The 19591-nt window shown below is 40.6% G+C and overlaps 1 protein-coding gene and 1 long non-coding RNA gene across 6 annotated transcripts in view; one reads left to right on the top strand and one right to left on the bottom strand.

Annotated features, from left to right (window-relative positions):
- LOC308190630 overlaps positions 1–19591 on the top strand; it is a 53857-nt gene that overhangs the window by 11575 nt on the left and 22691 nt on the right. Inside the window, exon 1 of the long non-coding RNA XR_013947384.1 lies at positions 1–19591. This exon is cut by the window's left edge and continues 11575 nt beyond it. This is a non-coding gene — a long non-coding RNA (uncharacterized lncRNA).
- The window catches only part of AMPH (amphiphysin), a 131175-nt gene that overhangs the window by 110061 nt on the left and 1523 nt on the right, over positions 1–19591 (bottom strand). The window lies entirely within an intron of this gene.

Genomic DNA, 19591 nt, shown 5'->3' with positions numbered 1-19591 from the left:
ATAACTCCTAAATCGAGTTCTCCTTTCTTGGACGGGCCTTGTACTGTTGGCTCTTGTTCATTTTTACAAATTTTCAGATTGCTGATTTTGCTTGCTAGATTGCTTTGGATCATCATCCCATCCGTTATCCTGCCTTAGGAAACCTGCACCAGTCTGAAGTCAGCCCAAATACATCATCTATTCCAACAGGCAGCGATAGCTACAGGTCCAAGTTTGTGTGATGCTGGGGACATTAGCCGGACTCTTTTTTCTCTGCCTGCTTCTTATTTGAAGTGATAAGGGTTCAACTAATCTCTTGTTTGGACAGACCTTAAGACAAAACAAACAAACAAAAACACACACACAAACAAACAAAAAAATAGAAACAGATGCCCTCCTTAATTCTGCTCACTCTCTTCCTCCTAAAACCAGGATTTTCTACCATCCCTATGTTTAGCCTCCACCCTGTAACGCACTTCTCTACCAGTCCAGAAACCATCACACTTTCATCTACTCTTTTAGGAGTCCTTTTCACAGGAAAGGGTTGGAAGTGTTCTGTTTACTTCTCTCACTGAATGTTGTATTTACACAAACCCAACTTCTTGATCATCTCTTTTGAGGTATTTTCAACACTTCTATACATACATGGATTTCAGAGACACTGGACTGACTATTCAGACTCTGTTCTCCACAACTCCCCCTCCTGTCTTCCCAGTAATCCATAAACTTGAGGTCATGTAAAGTTGTTTTCTAGGCATTCACAGCAAAAGTGCTCTAGAAGAAGCACGTCATTGCCCTAGATACCTTATCCATGCAATCCAACTAGACATTTAAGTCATTTGTCTGATTCACTGTGTTGCAGCTCAGCATTTAGGTAATCTGTTTTTCTGCCTGAAATTCCCTCATCATATCTAGACCTTTTATGAACTTCCCTTGAGGTTCTAACTGGATTCCTCCATAGTACAGCTGTGATGAACAAGTTTTCTGTCTGAAGATGATTATTAAAATTAATCTCTTGAGCTAAGTACTTCAATGTGTCATTGGAACTGTCATACAACAGTAAAGACTAAAGAGCTCACAAACACACACAAACACAAAATCATGAAAAAGCAAGAAAAATAAAGAAGTCTATATGGCCAGAACTGCAGACCAATTTCACAGTAACACTTAAGAGCAACACTTAAGATAGCAAAAAAGGGAGAAGCAGTTTTAAAGCAGTTAATATGCTGAGCTTCAACAAGTTGCTAAAAATGTATCTTATTTAAAAAATAAAAATAAAAAAAAGAAATCAGAAGCTTTTCCCCCAAACTTTCTGACTTTATAGGGAAAAACTAGTATTTTTGTTAGTTTTGTAAATGGATGTTATTCTGGTTTTACGACAATTAGGCTGCCAAAAAAAAATCTTTAATTCATAGAGGTTAAATGGAAAATGAACTTCCAGCAGAAATGTTTACTAAAATGAAGAAAATTAGATGACATGACTTTATGCTGCAGTCTCTAACTTTTTAATAAGGGGCTTTTGGAACAGCAAGAAGTATAATTACTTTTGTTTGTTGTGCTGTGAATTAAATGAAAATAATTTAGGAACATGGTGAAAGTAATTGACAAACAAAAAATACTCAACAGTTAATGCACTATGGGGCATTTTTCAGCAGAAACTTCATTTTGTTCTCAACTCAGAGAAGAATTTTAATGGGAAAACTTCTACCAGCTGTAATAATTGTATTTATGTTCTTCACAGTTTATACCAGAGGAATCGCTTGTAGAATATTCAAATTGCTTTGTCACTGCTCTTTGATTTGCAAAGGCAATTCAAAATAATAAACAGAAAAGTTTCCCATGTCCTCGAAGGTGACCTAACAGAACACTGCAACAAAAGGCTCAGTGCTAGAAAAATTAGAGAAGTGTTAAGATGAAAACCTTTTTAAAGCTGATGAGATCTAATGATTTCCTGACATCCTTCCACTGTACGGACAAAACTACTGGAACTAGATTTTTATCATCTGGGCTGTCTCAGGTTAACAGATGATTTCTACAGCCTCTTTTGTTCTGTCCACGGAGAAAAACAATAACCTCTAATGAAAACTGCATGCAGGCACACAATATTAGAGGTATTTTTTGACTGTCAGTGGACTCAACCTGATCTTTTAGAAAGAAATTTCAGGGAGCTATCATTGGCATTACATAACAGAAGATATGAAAAAAATCTAAAACATTGTGTTCTGAGCTGCCCTGGCAATTAGCAGTCTTGTGCCCACACCTTTCCCACTCCCTCCCATCCCCACATACTTCAAGGGTGAGAGGTGGGGGATGTTTCTTAAAAGTAGAAGAAAAAAATAAATAAATATGACCATATGACCAATCTAGGAGAAATAAAAGAAATGCCACACTCTGTTTTGTGCTTTTATTGAAGGGACAAAAATATGTATTGCATCCACTTAATATTGCAAAATACACCAGTAGTTCACAAATCTTTTGAACAGTTTCAGAGATGACACAGACATTTTTACTTGTACACATCCTAAAGGTGAAAGGATACTACAGACTATTTAATGTAGATTTCTGGATCTCTTGTCTCCAGCAGAACAGAATTTTACCACTGGATTTACATTCGGTCTGCATTTTGGCTTTCAGTATATTAACTGCATATTATACACAGACTGGAAACTACAAAACACACACTGCCTGCAAAATGAGTTAGCAAAAAATTATTAGGTAAAGAATATTTGTGGTCTATCCTAGACTTCAAGATATCTGCCTTGTCAGAAAAAAAAAAAAAGGAATATAACAGAACTGAGAGCAAAACATTTTGAATATATTCATACTTTTGCAACATCTAAATAAATACATAATCAAAAATCTATAAAAATGCTATTAAATATGCAGTTATAATTTCTGACAAAGGGGAATGGTGGAAGCAATGTTGCAGGATTGCCCATTTCTTAATTCCCTCTCCTAAGCAACCACCTGTTGGCCACAGCTAGACCCAAACCACTGCCCAATATACTCTCGTATTGCAACTTCTTCTGAAGCAGATACCTGCAATGATACGTGAAATACCTAGTCATTTACATGTTACATCTCAGTTGCCTTGTATGACAGACGCCATTAGGAAAAAGTCCACATTTACCAAGTTTATTATACTGCAGCGGAAAGCTCTACATTCTCCACTGCCTTTGACTTCGAGAACTGCTCGCACCCCTTCCTGACTGATTTACCCAGATCTTACAGCTTTACTCAGATCCTTTACCTGGATCATCCTGACTCTACAGGAAAAGAGAGGACAAAAACCTGTGTTTCATAGAACTTGGGACAGGTAGCAACAGTAACATACATATGGGGATGAATACAAGAAGAAATCTGAAATGGCTGCTCTGTCTGCTCAATGCCTGCTCTTCATTATGCCGCTGGAAACTGCTCTCCAGAGGGGCATTTAAAACTGAGACTGGCCAGGTGTGTATTGCACCCCTAAGTGGGGCATATTACCACCCCCCCAAAAACAAAACAAAACAAAAACACTACCTCTTTATCTGGGGCAAATATTCAAGGGTTGAGATGAAGATTAAGGGTCCAAAGCCCTTCCTAGATCAGCAGCTTCCAGAGAGAACTTGTTTAAAACTAGTAATAGGCTACAGATGTACCTATAGCAGCCACAGTACACTGTTCGGACCATAAAGTAACATTGCATGCCCTGCCTAGATCGATCAATTTGTGTGCAATCCATTTCCACACTGTGAAGAACAATGAAGTTACATTAAATATTGCAAGTTCCTCAACACAGAAGCAAGCGAAGGGAGGGAACAGAGCCAACACAGGTCAGACGACAATGCAAATGGCAGTAGCTGCTCATTATGGATAGAAACACTTTTAAAAGCCTTTACTCAGACTTTACCTAGGTCCTGCTTAGGCACCACTTCCATTGGGAGGGGTTTTGCTGGTTCTGGGGAGTGGGGTGAGCACAGCTATGCCATCAGGGGGCCAAGCTGGGTGGCTGAAATGGGGCCATGGTCCCACAGGTAAGGGTGGGGAGAGGCCCAGGGCTTGGCTGGGCTGGGACAGTGAGGGCTGTTGGTGCCCTCAGGGCCCTGACAGCTGGAACAACACCAAAAAAGCAATTAAAGATGGAGTTTTGATGCCTACTTTTTTCCATTTCACACTTTTTCAGTGCTTTTGGAATCATGGGAGGATCTCGCCTCTATTAATTGAACATCTCTGTCTGCCTCAGAGGGCAGCGTAATCTTCAGCAAACAGGTAAGATCTGTCGTATGTATAATGATACTTGCTCTATTTGTATGTGTGATCCTTAAATATATTTTCAATAAGGCTCTGCATGTCCATGGGGTTTTCCTAGGCCACAGTTTCCCAGAGCAAGAACATTAAAATTAATGTAGATAAAACCACCGGTTTTATCTGTAGGTAATGTAGATAAAACCACCAGCAGTCAGACAGATTTTCACCTGATGTAAAATAAAGAACATAAAGCCAGTGAAGTCAGGAGATTTAGGTGAGCTTATAGAGCACTTGAGAATACACCTCTGTACGTCCACTTCAGATAACAGCAAGTTATCTTCAAATTAGTAATTTTATACATATATATATATATATCCTGTGTTAGAGGTTTCCATAGCAAAAATCCGGCATCACAACAGGTAACGTGAAGATGTGAAGAAACACCCCTGCCAGGACAAGAGTCCCAAGGCAGAAATGTATCAATGCAGACAACATCAGAGCATGTACAGTGTGCGCTTATATCAAGCAACCACACGGCACACATGCAAAACATGCCTGAAACTAGTCCCACGCAGTAAATGCATATGGGAAGTGTTGGACAAAATGCAAAAAATCTCAAACTCATTACATAAAGTGTATCTGTGTGGAAAAGGAAGAACGTCTGGGGAGAGTCTTTCTTCCCTGCAATGAGAAACAATTCCACCTGGTAAATCACTTGCTGAAAGATTTTATTTGATGTTATTGGGCCCCCCAGAAACATTACGGGAGCAAGTTAGCAGCAGAGCACAGATATCACAAAGCTGATAGGTGCTGCAATTATGATTATGATGAAATTATGATATTTTTGCTGCTGCTGTATACTGAAAAAGTTTAGAAGATAGAATGGCACTCTAAGTGTATCACAAAGATAGGCTGGAGCTAAATATCCTGAAGGAATTCCCAAGTTTATCTAGTCAGTCTGAAAAGCAGGGCTCCTACACTTACAGACCCACTCACTCCCTGTGGTCCCTTCAATTAGAGATTTGGTTCATAAGCTAATAAATCACCTTGGACTGAATCCTGAACTTCTGCAGAGAGGCATTGCCATTGCTTTGCTGCTCAACAGGATCTTTCACAAGCCCATAAAATAAAGCAAGAGGAGCAACCCAGGCCTCAATTAAGCAAAAGCTGAAGATGAATCAACATATTTTAAAAAGTGTTCTCAGCTACACCAGATACATTTCCATTGGTTACTGCAGATTCACCTATATGAGCCAAAGACAGACTCTAATCTAGAGTTTAACTTATCCATGTGGAATGAATTCCTGCATTTTTCTAGAGGTTGGTTTCCACTTTGGGGCAGGCAGTACCTTGCTCCTGCAATGCAACACCCATCTTCTGTACAGGCTGACAAAACACAACAGTGGCAAAGGGGATGAATAGGTGTTGCATTTAATTAGTTCATTCCAGCAAATCTCACAAAGTCATCATGAAATCCATCAATAACAAGAGTTATCAAGGTACCTAAAAGCTTTCTCCCTCCTCCCCATTCTTATTTGTAACTCTCAGTTCTTCTTACATGAGAAAACTGCTGCTGATCTATACTGTTGAGGATCTGCACCCCGAAATCCAGCTGATCTTTGTGTAGACAAAGGCCAAGACTGCAGTGTAGACTCAGGTCAAGGGCAATGATTCATTTTCACTGTTCGGTGTTCATAAGGTTGCACCAGGAGCATTGCAACATCCACTTCTGGGCTACACATCGGAAGAAATATGTGGGAAAATGAGAGAGGCCAGTGGAGGGCCACTAGAATGCTCAGGGCTGGAGCTTGGCATAAGAAGGGAGTTGGGCTTGTTCAGCCACGAAAAGACAGAGCTAAGGGAAGGAAATTACCTTACTCTGTTTTCTGTCTCTAAATATCTAACTGGCCAATATAGAGAAGACTGAGCCAGGCTACTCAGAGGAGCACAGAAAGAAAAATAGAGCAATGAAAATTCATCATGAGATGGTGCAGCACTGCAACAGGCTGCCCGGAGAGTCTGGGCAATCTCTGTCCTTGCAGATATTCAAGACACGCCTGGACACAGTCCTGAGCAACCTGACCTAGCTTTGAGGATGTCCCTGCTCTGAGCTGGAGGTGGACTAGATGGCATCGACAAGCCTCTTCCAACCCAAATTATTCTGTGATTCTAAATCCAAACTTAAATGAAAGATCAGTCACAGGCCTGACTGAAAGAGAGGAAGAGGCAGTGATGGACACTCTACAGTCCGTGTATGTGATTAAGAAATGCACTGAGAAATGCTAATCACAGGGAAAAAAAGGAAGACTTACTTGCTCCCATTTTCAGTAAATCCATGCTAAAGTCTTTTATAAGATGGAGGAAAAAAAAAAAGCCCTTATTTTTCCAAAATATGATAAAACCAGCCTGATACACTGTCCTACCCTGTTTCTTGTGAAGTTACTCTGAAAAATCAAAGGAGGTGAAAAACAGACCGTATTTTAGGTCAGTAATTCTTTGGGAACAGCCTAAGCTTTTTACACCTTCAGACCTCAAATGAAGCAAAACAAAATACAGTGTAAGACATGTGCAAAATGAAAAGGGAGCAATCAAACTGCACGCATATTCCAAGTATCATCAACTGATTGGTACAAACAGGCAAAGAAAAATTAGCAAGATTAAAAACAGTGACAGACAGTCCCAGACTGATCTATTAAGCCCTCTGTATTTGTGCGTAGGTATTTGTTGCAAGGGTAGCAAGCAAAAGGCTTGAGCAAGTGAATATGCATGTACCCTTGCAAAATTTTAGCACAAAAGTCAGTGTCAGGCACTTCCCCCCAGTTGTTATAAGTGTGCAGGTTTGCTTAAATTTACTGAAACAGTTACAACTAGCCACAAAACTTACAGTATCAGCAAAACAGAAGTATCAATTTATGCAGACCATGGCTAGGTCAACATGGAAAGGTCAACCAGGAATTTTATGATCACAGGACAGATTTGCTGCTGACATTGCCAGCCAGATTCCCTAAAAGCAAGGAGAAACATGGCTTCTGATATTGAAGGGATACTCAAAATAAGGTTCCCCTTACACTAGAATATATGTATACACATTACCAGATGTAATTTGCAGAAAACCATGCATCTAGCTATGACTAAATTCAGTCCCACACAGAGCCAGTATGGAGACCATGTAGCAATAATCTTGTGCTAGCATAATGAACTGAATTACATTTAACAAACAGAGCCGCATCCTGCTGCCAATAAAATCATCATGAGCAGGAAGACCTTTAAAGAATGGGTACTACTGTGATTTGATACCAAGTTCATCACAATCTGTAATAGGCATAAAGCCTAACTACTGTGATGGATGTAATCAGTGTTTCTCAATGTGTGGCTCTGATTGGAATTCTTTTATTCAGACTATACTCCTACACAATCCAATTAAAGATCAGGTTTTGTATTAAAACAACTCAAAACATTGGAAAAAAAATAAAAAAGAAAAAGACAATGGGAATAAACGTAGCCTGGGTGGAAAGCTAGCTGACACTGCTTTCTGCACATTTCTTTCTGCTATATGATAGTCCACTACATTTCAGTGAGATTACCGACAGAGTAAAATGTCTTTTGGCATGAGGATGAATCACAGAAGAGCTTGTGCTGATGAAAGACCCTTCCCTGATTTATCCAATACATATAAATCATTGCCTTTTCTGATGAAGGGGGCAAGAAAGGAAGAGTTTTATCACTCCTACGCTTGTCAGAGACTAAAGGATCAGTCAGATGCCAGATGGGAGTACAGGCATTTTCTCATGTCTCTGGTAAAATTAGCTACTGCAGATTTTACGGACCAAGCAACGTTACATGTCTACACATCCAGGATTAGAAAATAACCCATTGTTTTGAAATTACGCTCTTTACTATATGTCAGGTTTACATAATACAGAGTAACTGGATTTTATTCTCTACACGTACACTCTTCTGGAAGATATGAGATATTAATTGTAAATCTCAGCTATTAGTCATTTTTATAATACTTCTATAAAAATATTTTATGCCAGACACATCAGTGTTGATTTTTGTCCCTATTTAAACCTCTAGTCCTATTTTGTAATTTTTCAGTATATGTAAAGATATTGAGAAGCTGCTAATTTTCCCTTTAATTTTAAATAGCTAGCCCCACTAAAACTAAAATTCTCATCAGGAGGTGCTGGCCTTAACCATTGACCATTGTATCACTTTCTTCTTATATTGGTACTATCTAGTGGGTATTAGACACAACTACTTCAGTGTTTACTAAACTCCAAATGCTTTAAGACTGAGTTATTTAATTCTCATAGCATCATAGATTATATAAAAGCAATGCAGCCATCTGTTTGGGTTCAATTTATATTAACACGAGTGTGTTTGCTTGCCATATTCACATCAAGTTATGACAAAATTCTTTAAGATGGCATATGTGAAAGACATTTTTTTTTTAAATCTTAGTTCCTAAGAATTATGGAAAAGGACAGAGGAAAATACCATGCCTTCTCTTCAAACAGTTGCATTTCGTTGAACATCTACAAAGAAAATCTATTGTGCCCCATTCCAGACAGATAGACCCTTACAGCAAATGTGGTAAAGCAAGGGAACTTACCTAGTGGCTTTTTTATGTCATACAGACATTGGTTGCCTACCAGCGACCCATTGTAACCAGCATCCTGGGGCAGTCCAGCATTCATTTCAGTGAACGCAAGGTTTCCCGCTGATTATTCTCACTTACTTCAATGGAGGTCCAGTCCAACCACGTATCAGTGTGAAGTGTATGCCTTTTACTTGTCTATTTTGTAATTGTTCAACAATTCTGCTGTTGTGCAGCAAACTAATCTGATCTTAAATTCTTCTCTTTCTCTCAAAAGCATTAGTTTAGGGATAAGAAAACCAGATAAACTGTTTAGGATGTGAACTGCATTTTTTCCTAGCTCACTGAGAACACAAATGCAATTTCTCCCTTCTGCAGTACACAGAGAATATACCCCTGCCCAGGCACAGGGCTTTACACCTTGCTTCTTGCCTCACCAAGTAAGGGCTTGGAAAACTCATATTTTGCTAGGGCAGATGCCGGATGGAGACGAAGTTGTAGACAATGAATTGTACTTTCATGGGATAACCAAAAGCATTACTACCTCCAATTACTGCATCTGACTGGAGTCTCCATTTCTAGACACCTGAGGGGTGGAGAGTGGAAACCCTCCATGTCACACAGCCAGGTACCAGCTGCACAGAAAAGCAAGTTCAGGAATAAGGAATTGAGTTCCAACAACCCTAAATGAAGTGAAGAAGGTCAGGAGGAGCTGAGCCTCTTCAAAAGCACCAGAACTAAAAATTTTGAATGAAACATGCTCTTCATTTAACACTTCCTAGTAGTACAGCAGGTAACTCTGACTTGAGAGGAAAGCACCTGGCTCACTACTGCTATAGCTAAAGCTGGTTTAGATGAAAGGGAACCTGCTGGTATATAGATCTTAGAATGGAAAGGAGTTTGCGACCCTTTTTAGAAAGTCTTTCTCCATTTTTCTGCTGCTATTTTCACTTATTTTACTTATTTATTGTAAGACAATGAAAAAGACAGGAATTCATCACAATCCCCGAGGTTTTCTATTATTTTTTGGTCAACACTTAATGGCAACAGCTTCCCAGAAGCAGAATTGAGAATACCCTGAACTGCAGAGGGAGAGAAGAGGAACGACAACTGATTTGCATTTGAGACTGACTTTTCACTGCCTTTTTTTTCCCAGATCCATTAAATGTGCAAATATTCCAAGATCTATTAATGCGTAATAAATTTTGCTTGATTGGTGACTCCTTTCATGCAAATAAGAAATCTTTTTATATAAGGGAGTGTAAGAAAAAAAATCCTTCTTTCAGCCAGAGAAGGGAAAAGTCTGTGCTGGGTTTATATCACTACTTCAATCCTTAAAACATTTCTCATACCAGATACTAATAAGCAATCCAACAACACTATTAAATAGCTTACTTCATAGTCAAACTGAAAATTGTATACTAGAGTGGGGAGAAAACAACAAAAGAAGCAACAACAACAAAAAAACACACACAAAAGTTATTGCTCACATAAATAGATCCTCCTGAAAAGTGACCAAAGCAAAGCAAAACAAACAAACAAAAAAAACAGAACTGAACAGCACAGTAGAAGTTGAAACATTGACAAAAAAACACACCATACTCAAACTTGTCGTTCATTCTGCAGTCTGAGAACGTGTGTTCTTGACCTAAAATATTTGTCAGTTAGAGCTTGCTCCTCTCTGTCCTGCCATGTTGCTATGTCATGACTCTTGGAGATCTGACTGGGTAAGATGCCGTATAAAAGGCAGGTGTGTTTGTCAGCTAACAGTCGCCTAAATTCCTTCCGGATTTGTTTTTCAGTTTGGCTGTCAAATCGACCTGGATTCTCAGCCAACTTGTGAATTACCATTTATTTTTACCCTAATATGCAACTTTGGGCAAAAAACGCTGGCACTATGCTTGCAACAAATATAATCTTGGACTGGTGCTACAGGCAAACATAATGCTAGGGTGGTATTAAGAATAAAATCTTCTTCAGCCATGTAAAACATCTGCAAGGTTTGCCTTCTCTGAAGCATGCTTTTTAGACCCTGCCTGGAACTAGAGATTTCATAGGAGGTTGTTTTTCTTTTGTTGTTTGACTTGAAATACAACAGGAGCAGACAGCAGAAGTAAGCTCAAAAGCACACAGCACCTTGACTCCATTGAATGTGGAGTGACAGAACTGCTAGGCTACATCCTAAGGTAACCAGCTGGTTGAAATTCCTGTGGACTCAGCTGGAGCTTCCTACAAAAATAAAGTTTGTGAATATAGCCCAGTGAGGACTGCTTCAGCTTACACATTTGCTTTTATGCACTGGTGTCTTAACTGCTAGGTAACTTTGCTCTCCATTTCACCTTCTCTGTCTTTCAGCTTTTCCCCAGTCTTGCCCATGTGGGGTGCTGTCACTTTATTCCCAGCTTCCCATCACTGGGAGGACCTTGGTCAGCCCTGCAGACGCCAAGTGAAAAGCCAGGTTCCACTCTGTCTGCCCCACCTCTCGTACAAAACGGAGGGCAAATATAACAAAATGACCTTTCAGTAGAAAGCTTGCAGTGTTTGGAGGCTTGGTACTGATTTTTAAACATGCAATCATCTTTGGAGAGTGCAGCTGTGCTCACCTCTGAAGGAACCAGATGCTGCAACAAAAGTTGATTTTTTTTTGGTAAATTGCTTTGGTGGTTAACTTTGCAATAATTTGTTCAGGTAGCCCTAAAAGAACAGAGGGAGAGATTGGAGATGAACAAACATGAAGGAAGATGCAACTGTGCTGATACTAATTCTGCTCACACTTTTGCTGAGAATTAAGTAGGACAACACTTAAAGATGAGCAAGTCACATTTTGGCAGTTTGCAACACCGTCACATCATAGGGAATATGTTTTTTTTAATTTTTTTTTATTTTATGAATTAATCCAGAAGGCATTTCAGAACATAGAGGGAGGGCTGTAGTATTTTTTTAAAATCAAAAGGATTTCCTTGTATTGTTATACTTCCACATTTCTTGAAACCCAAATTCCATATTTTGAATTCATGTCTCATCTGAAAACATCAGATTTATTTCTGGACCTCGTTCAGGCATCTTCTCACCTGGACATTGACCTCATTCTGCTGTGGTTGTTTTCCACTCGCTGTTTCACATGTAATGAATCTGCTCCTTTAACGCTTCCTGAATGCAGTCCCACAGTGACAGTGCTGTGGTTGCAGCATACAGCCATGCCCTGCCTGGAGCTCCTTCATTTAACATCGTATGCTTTTCTTCCTCTGTTTTTCTTCCCTTACCAAGGTCAGCTTCAGAGACTGCTGCCCTAAGCCAAGACTGGGCCAACCTGCTCCTTTCCTCTCTTCAGGCCTGAGCTTACCCTTGACTTTTCACTTTTTCTTTGGTCTGCCTTTGATTTTAGCCCTTCTATCACCCTTGTGATACAAAGGTGTTTAGTACAGACCTGGAAAACATGAAACAGTCAATTAAATTATTTCCCATCTGATTAGCCTATTAACTGTTCCTTATGTAAAAATAAGGAACAAAATTTGTCCTATACTTAAAATTGTTCATCATTTTATTTTGGCAAAATGATTTCATGATCATAGCTGATATGTTTCAGCAGTATATCTTATGTATTTTAAAAGTTCATCCAAACGCTGTAGAGTGGCTAGAGCAGCATGAAAAGATAACGCTGTTCCACCCACATAAACAAATCTAAAAGCAGATTAAGCTGATAATGGCATCCACACACAGAGCTGCACAGGTTTAATAAAAATATCACATTTTTTTTACTTCTCTACATGTCCTGCATGCAAGTTTTAAACAACTCCCTGAATCTAAACCAAGCATATAAATTTTATGTGAAAAATCAGTGTATTTTCACAGATCTCAAAGACTGATTATTTTTCACAGAAAATGCATCATCTTTATTCAATTAAACTTCTCTATATGCAGTGTTTTATCTTTGTGCTTACACATATTAACCCTCATGCAGGTGGGTCACTTAATTAGGCTTTGCTGAAACCTGAAGTGTGAATCACCGGTAGAAATAACTGTGTTCCCATAGCACTGCAGACCATCATCTACCTCTGCTACACACCAAACCCTTACACTTCAATAAAAGGAAACATTCACTGACAATCACAATCTGGAAAAAGAAATTCAGATTCTCTGTGTTCTTTAGGCAACTTTTAATTTTTAACAAAATGCAGGTTTGAGAAAATAAGGTATCAGTCTATTCTTCTAGTATTTTTCAAACAAACCTGGATTGAGAGTTCTCAGCATGTGCAGACACACATATGAGCATATGTATATGTTACAACAACAGCATTTTGTGAAATGTTTCTGGAAAAATAGTAAGGGTTTCCATTTGTTAATCTAGACTATACATTATTTTTCAAATGGTTTGTTTTAGCGACAGCCCAGGGATTTGGCAAGCATTCCTCTTGTCTTTTGTATCATAGATAAAGAGGATTGATTGCAGCTCACAGGCTGTATCACTGGGCTCTGTATCACCATAAACTACAGATTTAACAATCTTGTAGGTGCAAAAAAGTGGGATGAAAGACTCCAAGCTGAGAATTCAAGGGAGCATCAAAGGAATTAATCTACTACAGAGGCAGGCAGAACAAAGCAGAGGATCTTATCTGGAAGTAAGCAGGAGCTTTTTGTCATAAAAATAAGAGGGGTTGAAAAAGAAGGAACAAGAGAAATAACTGAGAAGTAGTAGTGGGGCACTGGGAGTAAGAGACTTGAAATATGGTCCAGCCCCTAACATCTCTGTGCCCTGGCCCAAAGAAAGGCCTCTGAACTCTCCCATTGCCTTGCCAAACTTCTTAGTTAGAAAACACCTGAACAGAACTGTACCAAGTGCTTGTCCACACCAGTCCCCAGCTCCAGTGTCTTACAATTGCTCCTGTCCTACAGATAAAGACGAATATTACTGAGAAAACAAAGAAAGGCCGAGAAAAGGAACAGGCTGTTTCCTACCTTAGCTTTCTCCTAGCACGAATGGAACTTTGGAAACACGTTACACGTTTCTTTACCGAAGGCCTATGATTTACCTTACACTCAAACTGATTAATGAACTTCAGTTAGCAGGTATACGATTGCTTTTCCAAGTTGCTCATTGGTTTAAGATTCTGGCAACTACTGACAAACTAGCTGTTCATTTGGGCAGGATCAAATTATCTCATATTCAAGAACAGCAAAGGCTCAGCACCATGCAGCACAGATACTGTGGAGCATTAGGGAAGTGAGACCCAGCATTTGACACATTCGGGACTGGAGGCTCCAAACAGCTGAGTTTGCAGCCAAGCCCAGTGAATCAAACCAGACAACAGCTCCCCAAGGAAAATGCTCTCCCTGTTGAAGCGGTAGAGCCATCTGCTACCCCTTCTCCCACACCACTCCTCAGTCCCTGAGGTGAGTAGGAGGACTGGCAGAGCAGGCAGTGACTCCTGCCAGAGGTTTTGGTGGGGGTGAACCCCCTCCACCTTGTGTATTTTGGGAAGGTGGAAGAATCCCCCTGCCATCTGCAGGTGAGTTCAGTGAGCTGCGATCCTCTTCCTAGGGGAAACTGCATACATTAACTGGAGGTTTCAAATCTATTTGGTGCTTGGAGGCACAGCAAGACATTCCCTCATTTCTTTGCAAGACTGGATAAGCAGAGGGAGATGCCAAAGCTACTGGGAGCCCCAGCATCTCCCCAGTACACACCCTGAAAGTCTGACTCCTACTCGTGCCACAGCATGAAGGCAGCACTGTGCAGTGGAGCAGTTGGGGACCACTCATGGCAGCCCCTCTGAGCACTAGCAAAGGGGCAGACCTTGGTTCAGAAGCACTGAGTCTTAGGCAATACGAACAGGCAAGGGATAAAGGATCTTCTGGAGGGGCAAGGTGTAGCAAAGAAGATTGTTCAGACCTAAGCCCAACAAATTAGCAGCAGATCCTTTCTAAAGAATATATATATATATATGTCTCAGTGAAATGTGAAATGCATGGAGACAGATAAATTTCAGGAGACTGCTTTGTAGAGAGAATGGTAGAAGAACAAATGGACAACCAAGAACTAAAAGAGGAGATGGAAAAAAAAAAGTGAAAAGACATAATCGTCAAGGAAGAACAGAGGAAGAGATCACCTTGGTATTGACGAAACTTTGGTCAGTGAATGTGGAGATATCGATCCCCATAAAACTGAGGAAACAGCACTTTCATCGCTTGATGGAAGCTAAGTGACAATGAGGAAGGCATCACAGTATTGTGGCTGTTACTGCATATGGGGAGAAAACTGGAAACAGAAAAACTGATTCCCTTCCCTCATGCAGGAAGGAAAGTGTCACACGAGAACCTAACAGGCAGGTGCCCTAAGTGTTTCCTCTCCCCTTTTTTACATACTTGGCAGCCAGATGATCAAAATCTACCTCTACGTTTTACATATCAGAAATTAAAACAATTAAAACCAATCAATATTTTACGAGCAGCTATTCTTTGGCCTGCTTGGGAGGGTCATGCAGCAACCCCAGTTAGATCAGAGGTCATGCTGACAAAAAAAGCACTGTGTAGAGAAATCACTTGTAAATTTGGAGGCAAAAAGAGAAAATACCCTCTACATCAAGGAAAGAAAGAGCAGGGAATAAAGGTCCTTTTTATTTATTTATTTATTACAATTTAAGCCATTTATATTAAGCAAGAGAACTTTCTGACTGGAAGTGCCTAAGCAACAGCATCAATTCATTTTAGCGAAACTGCAAAATCTCCACCATGAAATACTTTCAAAAGCAGGCAAGGAAAGCATTCCCATGGAATAACTTAAGTTCAGCTGATTCTACTTTGGTTCAGAAGAATGGGCCAGACGACCACTTGTGCTCCTCTTTTCTACAAGTTCTGTGAGAGGGGAGTGGAGGAAAAAAAAAAAATGGTAAGCGCAAGCTTTTCACACTAGAACCTAAACCTAGAAGAATCTGGGCTACATAATTTAGACCATACCATTCACATGAGAAATTATTGACTTCTGGTTGGTTTTGTTTGTCTATTCAGGGATTAACAATTAGCTCTTCAGAGGTGGAAGTGCCTCTACCTTGCATGTGTCTGTGCCAGCATGGTCCCAAGTGTTGGGGTTTGTCATAACACTATCATGGGTTCAGTGTTTAGAACATACATGGGGCCAATATTTTGAACCGTTAGACAGTAATTTGCTTTTATGAACCTGAGGTTGCTAGAACCATATCATCACACTTGCAGGCAGATGGAATAAATGTAACATGTCTTTCATGACTACAACCCAAATGCAGATACCCATCTACTTCATCAGAGCATGTGGTGGGTACAGAACTATCAGTTTCCCTTCTTGGGGGTTATATTTTTCAGTTATGGCACCTCCTCCTTCACTACATCTTTAACGACTAGTTACTCCTGCAAAGTTCTCATGACCTAGAGCATTTAATGCCTTACCTTTTGGACGTAACCAAATATACTACTAACTGGAAGCTGAACATGCAAAAAAGCATGAGTTGTATTTTCAAAAGCCATTAAAACTCCCAGGAGCTGCCTTACTGAGTTTCAGAAGTGTTGTGACAACACCCAGTCTGTGCAGTTAAAGGTGCTAGGATACAAAGGGGAGAACAGGGAGGTAACTAGTGTTGTAAATTGGGCTGACAGCTTTAGTTCAAGTTTTCAGAGGAATCTAGGGACACAAACTCAGAGTTTTCATCCAAGTAATCTTGTCCTTGGGACTGCCTGAGCCAGCCTGAGTTACAAATACATCTGTTCAGTTTTCAGTATAAGCAGATATTTAAGAATGTCAGTGTTTCATTTACTGTTATGACTGGGATGTAGGCTCCTAAAGTGCTCTGATGCATTGAAAACTTTAATCCAGATCATTCAACTGACTGTTGGCAGCTTCCAGCAGATGCTGCAAGCTCAGCACATCCAGGCTTCCTGAATATTGGGAAAAAGTCATTGAAGAAAGGCAGTGGAGAACAGCACAGTTTGGTACATTGGACACTTGAATTGAATTAAAGTCAAGGTGTCAGGGCATGCATGCTACTGAAAGTGCCATATTTTGCATGACACGAAAAACGGGCTGACCAATAATTATTTCTGGTCATTTAAATTCGTGTTTCATTTTGAGAACTAGCCTGGTCCAGCCCACCTTGGACAATTAGATCCTTACCCTCATTTAGTCATAGGCTATTTTGTAATGTCATTGCCTTATCAAGCCATTGACACATTTACCCCACCTGTTTCCCCAGGTGGAAGTAATTTACAAGTATTTCTAGACTATTATAAGAAAATAAAACACTATTGATGTTATCAAGTCTAATATACAAATACCAGAAGTCTACTGTATCACATAATAATAATAATTTTTGTTTAAACTAGGAAAATAGTATCAAAGGATGTGTCTATGAAACTCTTGGATTAAGCACTTCTAATGCAAGACAGCTGGATTTATCCAATGAGATATTTCCTGTGTTACTGAGCTTTTGTCATATAAATAAGGAGCAGACACATGTATATGGGCATATACACTACCTAGACCATGAAACTAAAATTTCTCCTAGACTGCAAAGAAATTATGATAATGATTACATCATTAGAAAAACAATTTCCATAAAGCTTTATGTTTTATAGCCATTCCATGTTTTTAATACAGCTGCCACACCAGTAATAAATAATAGAAAACTATTTACAAATGTGTTATAAAGCCAGTTGACTATAGAGATACATTAAGAAAACTACAGGTGCTCAAATCCAGAGTAGGCAACAAGATAAAACAACTCAGAATGTGTTTAAAATCCCTCTAGGCCAGTGTGATATTACACACCCATCAGAGAGCCATCCTGTTCACACCATCAAATACCAGACTTTTAATTCCTAGACTTTTAACTCTTAAAATTTAATCTACTCAATGACAATCACCCTATAAATAAATTAAAAACAGCAATTATGTGTCATGCCCATTGGGGGGAGTGGGGCTTTTGGGCTTTTATTCATTTATTTGAAAACAAACAAAAAAAAACCACGGTGTTTTAGCAAGAATAATGAAGGATTTTGCATCTTATGTTGTGCAACCGCAGATGAACTCAAGACTGACCAGAAGCATAGGGATGAGAGAACAGGAGAGCACAGCTCACACAGCAACTCCATATGCATGCCATGGGGAAAGAAGCAGGGTAACTGAGCTGCACGGTGCACACTGCTGCGTCAGACCACTGGCAGCTTTTATTCCCTGTAAATATGCAATGTTTAGACCCAGGGACACAATAAGAACCAGCCACCACAGATGCCACGACAAGGCCAATGTATCCATGCCAACCCAGCCAATTTTTCCCCTCCCGAGTGCAGCAGACCACCAAAGTGCAAGCAGAGCAGCCCAACCATCAGAGCCCACCAGCACACCCCGGCCACTCCCAGGGTGCTGCTCCAGGGCCAGTGCATGAGCTGCCTTTGCCACAACACCAGGACCAGGTGTGCTCTGGGATGCCCATGCATTTCTGCTGGCCTCCCCTGGCTGAGCAGACACACTTGGAAGCAATATACATGATTTTATATCTTACACCTGTGATTCACTGGACAGTTAATAGGAACAACACGAGCAAATAGCACTGACCAAGATGCCAGGAAACAAATAGTATTTGTAGACCTCTACTCCAGCTACTGACCCAGCTGAAGTCACACCATAAAGTCTCCAGATCTCCTCAAAATATTGAAGAATCAATTATTTTATTCAAAAGCAATTACAATCAAAACCTGAAAGAATGGAAATGCATCATGAGTTTGGTATTGAAAAGTCCAGTGCTTTATGACCTTGTGAGCCAGATACGAGCTTCTGAAAGACAAAATCCATCACCTGCCTGTGACAGTCTCAACCATTAGATGCATAAATAACAACATGATTACACATGGGACTTTTCTACATGAAAGTTGTGATTTTTATTTCCTTAGAGCACTGCAGAGCTCAGCGCACGGCACAAAGGCAGAGGGAATTCCGCGGCAGCGAGATATGAAAAACAGCGGGCATAAAGTAATCTCTTCTAATTCTCCCGAGCCCCGTGACAACGACCTGCGGGAGCACGGAGTACCTGCCAGAGGGGTATCGAGGCTTTGTCAGCCCTCAAAAGGGATGATGACACGTAACACTCGGTGACCCCTCTGACTCAAATTCGCACTGAGAACAGCTTTATAACAAACCGCACCGATAGCTGATACGGAAGCTGCACACAGCCACACACAAATGCTTTTATTGCTTGGTTTGATGCCTGTGGTCCAGTGTTGAGGCACAGAGCAGCTAAATGTGGGTTATTTACGTGCAGCATTTACATCTGTTGGCTTTTATTAGCGAAGGTCCTTTATCAGAAACTCCTACAAATTCTCCCTGACTTTACTGCTTGTTCAGCTAGAGCATCACAGGAATCGGCACCGGGTTTTCTCAGCGACAAACACAAATCGCGATGCTTCGACCGACATCACGACATACACCAGAGACACCCACAGCCACAGAAAGCAGCGGGTGGCCACGAGCCGCGCTCGGGCTGCTCTCGTTGGGCTACCATCCCCACACCGGGTAGCCCCATGGCTCTGGTCAGGCCGCTGGCAGCCGGGCGATGAGGAGCGCTTTAGCAGGGGATGAGCCGGCGTGGATATTAAAGGCAAGGCAATCCTCTTAGAGATGGGGCCAGCAGGTGCGCCCACCCTGCGCCCACCCGAGCTGCGAGCAAACGGGGGGCGGCTGGACCAGGCCTGAGGTGGCATCGCCCCCGGGTAAAGCCGTGCCGAGCCGAGCCGGGCTGGCCCCTCACGACGCCCGACCCG

The sequence above is a fragment of the Anser brachyrhynchus genome (assembly GCF_964034855.1).
Source record: "Anser brachyrhynchus genome assembly, chromosome: 2".
Classification (NCBI taxonomy): Eukaryota; Metazoa; Chordata; class Aves; order Anseriformes; family Anatidae; genus Anser; species Anser brachyrhynchus.
The sequence above is the reverse complement of the archived record's forward strand: the minus strand, read 5'-3'. Positions and strand labels throughout refer to the sequence as shown.